The sequence below is a fragment of the Bubalus kerabau genome, chromosome 14 (genome assembly GCF_029407905.1).
Source record: "Bubalus kerabau isolate K-KA32 ecotype Philippines breed swamp buffalo chromosome 14, PCC_UOA_SB_1v2, whole genome shotgun sequence".
Lineage (NCBI taxonomy): Eukaryota > Metazoa > Chordata > Mammalia > Artiodactyla > Bovidae > Bubalus > Bubalus kerabau.
Window position 1 is genome coordinate 28,339,095 of NC_073637.1, and position 4,431 is coordinate 28,343,525.

General features: G+C 49.8%; 1 long non-coding RNA gene across 1 annotated transcript; it reads left to right on the top strand.

Moving 5' to 3' along the window:
- Nucleotides 1-2,478: 2,478 nt before the first annotated feature.
- Nucleotides 2,479-4,103, top strand: LOC129626710 (uncharacterized). The gene is made up of 2 exons (XR_008702155.1): nt 2,479-2,619; nt 2,958-4,103. It is a non-coding gene; the product is annotated as an uncharacterized LOC129626710 (long non-coding RNA).
- The last annotated feature ends 328 nt before the right edge of the window (nt 4,104-4,431 follow it).

The following is a 4,431-nucleotide window of genomic DNA, read 5'->3' on the forward strand; positions in this document are numbered from 1 at the left end:
TAAAATTTAGTAACTTTTAAGTAAAATTCATTTAATTAGAAAAATCAACAAATGCTAGAAGTTTAAATTATCAAACGTAAATTTGCTTCACTGACAGACATCCACACAGTTATTCATGTTTCACTTCTGGAGACAGCTAGAGTCTTTATACTGATGATTTTTGCTTTTTCATTTCTTTATTACCATGGGTGAGGGTGAGGAGCCTGCAATAATTGTCATTTGAGGAAGCTGCAACAATGTTTCAATATCTTGCTTTTATTTCTTCCTTTCTCAATATTTCTTCCCTTTTCCATACCAAAAGGGGGGGGCAATATCAAATTAATATAATTTTGAGGAAAGTCTGTAAACTAAATTTATTTAACATCAAATCTGGTTTAGTGGAAATCCCTCTATTAAGGAATGAGGTCATGTCTCTTGCAATGAATCATGCCCATTAAATTTATCTTCTTTTCTGGATACTTTCCTTCCTTCATTTTGTCATTTCCAAGTCTCTAATTCTTGTTGATTGCTCAATTAAATGGAAGCACTGATTTTTTTTTTTGTTTTAGTTTTGAAAAGGGCATGAAACTCAAGCTACAAAATATTATTTGTATCAATGTATCTGCTTTTAACTCGGCAATAGTATTTCCTATCCAGTTTTTTTTAAAGCAAATACTGATTTTATTCAAAACTCTCCAAATGTTTTCTGTTCTGCATTGATTTTTTCATGTGTGTTTTCTTTCTTTTGCCTTCTTCTGACTGTTTTGATACTGAAAACAAAATAGGAAAGATGGTTGTTCCCTACTATAATATTCTATTGCCCAGAAAACTTACAGAGAACGAAAGGAAACCCTGCTCTTCACTTTGGCTAATAACTGACTCATCTCCATACATTTCTCTACTGCTCATTTTCCTTGATGCCAAAATTACACACTAAAAGATTACAGCTCCACTTAAATAACTCCCACTTATTTTCATAGACAGTCCGAGGAGAACTATAATCTTCTCAAGGATTCTTCAAAAGGTCTCATCTATTCCCAGGCCTTGAAATATATTCCAGTACATAGAATGTATCAGGATTTTACGCCTGGAATCAGTTATTTTAACAATGGAAGCAAACTTGGAAATCTACCAGCCCCGTATCCTCTTTTTAACGTGTAAGGAAACTAAGACCCAGAGAAGTTGTACTGCATAGAAAAGAATTATTTCACAAATACATGTGTATATATCATCTATACTGCTTACATTTTTATAAAGAATCGTCATAGATACTAATTAAGGGGATCTTGAAGACAAAACTAAGCGGTTTTTTATAACAATTGGCCCTTTTCAATTAATATTTTTAATCTTAAAGAAAATCTTTATGGCAACACAAATGATTTTATTTCCTAGAGGAGATGATTTTGTGTTTTGAAACAGCGCCTTTACTCCAGATTCAGATGCCGTGACCTCGTATAAGTTCGGTTTCCCACCCGGGTTTCCCCCGGGGCGGGGACTGCGGGCCGCCCAGGCCCCGCTCGCACCCATCTTGCCCAGTGCCCGGGCGGCGGCGGGGACAGCGACGGCCGCGACCAGACAATGTCCTGCATTCACGGCGGCCTCGGCCAATCACAGGCCGGCGCCTCCCGGCCCCGCGCGGCGCCACCGGCCACGCTCGGGCCGGAGGAAAACCTGGCCTCCGGGCGGCCATCTGCGGCCATCCTGGGGCCGGACGCCGTGCCCCGCCTGCGCCCCGGCCTGGAGCAGCGGGCCCGGGGCGGCGGACCCCGGGGCAGGGGTCGCACTCGGAGCGCAGGACGCGCCGCCCCCTCCGGCTCGAACGCGGTGCTGTCCCTTTAAGACGAGCCTCCTCCCGGGCCGAGGAGCGCGTCGGCGGCCCCGCCGCGGGGGGCAGCGACATCCGGGCTACCGGGCTGGCGACGACGACGGCCCCTCGGGCAGCTCCCAGCCTCTGCGGGACGCCCGGCTTGCCGCGGCTGGGGGGGGCCGCTGCCGGGGAGGGAGGGGCGGGCTTCAGCGCCACGTAAGGCCCCGGCCCGGGTGAGCCTCGCCGCCGCCCGCCCCCACCTCGCGGTCGCCGGAGCTTGAACGCCGGGGCCCGGCACGCGGGTCACGGACGCTTCGCCCTCGGGGCCGCGCTTCGCGCGCCCACGTCGGGCCCGCCCCACCTCCTGCGCGTGCACGGGGGGGGGCGGGGCGCCGAGAAGTCAGCCAATCAGCGGCGGCCGACCCGGGACCGCCCCTGGAGTCCTCGCGGGGGGCGGTGCGGGAGGTAGAACTTCGTGGGGGGCGCGGCGCTGGGCGGCTGGCGGGCGACCAGGGAGTGCGGACTAGCGGAGGAGCCGGACACCGAGCCTACCGGCTCCAACTCGGCAGCTCCGCGGAAGTGAAAGGGAGGGAGCGGCGGGGAGGGGCGCGGGCGGCGCGTGAGAACTGGCGCGGGCGGGAGGAGGGGGGCGGCGCCGGGAGCAGGTGGTGCAGCCGGAGGCGGGGGAGGAGAGGGCGGGCGCGGGGGCGAGCAAGCAAGTCCCGGAGATAGAGAACTAGGGATGGACGTGCCGAGTTAATGAGCGTGAAGCCAGAATCTGTCAGGGCTTATTTATGCAGCACGGAGAACTTGAAGAAGTTGTGCACTCACTGGTGAGATGCGTCCTAAGATTTTCCTCTGTCCGCGTTTTTCTAAAGTGGGTACAGATTTTTGGTATCTGGTAAAGTTTATTAAAATTGAAAGTTGATCACAATATTTTATCATGGGAGTTGGGGGCGGGGAAAAAGAACAAAAGGCATTTTAAAACTAATTTCTGCAATCTCTTCTACCGAAAATTTGAGAAAGAATGTATGTTTCTGCAGTCAAGACACACTGAGTTAGTTTTTAGGGTAGAATAGGGTGTGTATGCCGACATGAACAAACCCGCACCTCGAAGTCTCATTTACCTCACCTGCAAAATGAAAGCCATGACCTCTACTTAATCTCGTAGATGTTTTGTCGTTCGATGCGATCGAGGAAAAGTGGAATTTTGTCCGGTCGCACTGGAGTGGACCCCCCTGGGCAGCTGTCCCAGGCCACCTTCTCCCCCCAGATGGTCTCGTCCCCTCGCAGAGCGTCGTCCTGCTCCAGCCCACCTCGTCCTGAGGTCCAGGTGTGGGTAATCTGGAAGCCTCAGAAACATCATCTGGGTGTCCTACAAAGAGCTTGGCATCTCCCCTCCAAACATGCCGCGTCTCCCATCTCAGCAGCTGCATCGCTGCAGCTCGGTCGTCAGCCCCTCACCCCATCGGCGAGTCATTAACCCCCTGGGCCCGCTTTACTTCCGTACTTCTGACGCCTGTTTGTCGCTGCTGCCCTGCTCTGGCTTCCTCCGCGCAGGCCACCGGCGTCTCCCACCTGGGTTACTGTAGTTACCTGCTCACTCATCTTCTTGTCCGGGGGTTTTGCCCCACCCACATCTCGATATTGCAGCCACATAGATGTTTTATTGTAAAGTGCCGCGTGTAATCTCTTAGGGGATGTTTGTCACTCTCAGGATAAAGTCCTATCCCCTTAACTTCTCTTTATAAGGCCCTCCTAATCCTGTCTCCTGCTAGATCTCTCACCACCGGCCACTCTTCCCACCCGTCCCCAGTTCCAGCCTACCTGAACTGCTTTCAAATTCTCTAAATGTGCCCAGTCTGCTCTGGTTTCTGCAGCCCTCCCTAGTCTCCTTCTTTTCTGAGAACTGGCTTCCTGCCTTTCCCTGACCTCCTTCCCCAAAGTGTGAAAGAATTAGGGGCGCCCACTGCACCCCTACCTCTGCAACAAACCATAGCCCTTTCCTGTGGTGGCTTGTCGTCCTGCCCTTCAGAGCAGGGGCTGTGTGCTGCTCAACATTGTTCCCAGTTCCTAGGAAGATCCTGGCAGTAGTGGTCGGAGCCGGGTGACCCTTTTAGAACACACAGTGAGGGGCACAGGAAGCCGATAGCCTTAGGTGTCTACTGACTGATTCATTTTATATTGCTGAGTTTTTCAGTTTTGAATTCCTCTTCTCTTAGTTACAGGTTTCTTTATAAGAGTAACATTTAAAAAAAACAATAGATTTTACTTAAACCGTGATTTTTTTGTCACAATAAATCTCTTTCAGCAGAAATAGTGTGTGTGGTTTATGAAATGAAATTCATGGCCAGTGGCTGCCGTTCAATGCAAATAGGCAGAAATGGGTTAAATGGACTCATTTTACACTCAGACTCTGAATCTAAGCTGAAAGTAATGCCCCAGTAATGATTGAGGGAAGGCATGGAAAGAAAGAGTATTAAGTTGAGAGTTTTGGTTCCTTGTTTATTATTACTATTAATTAAAAAAAATACCATTAGCCATATGTTAAGAAATCACTGATACTGACTTTAAAAAAAACAACTCCTGATACACCTAGTATTTTTCTTTTGCTTACAAGAAATGTCCGCATAACAAACTGAAAT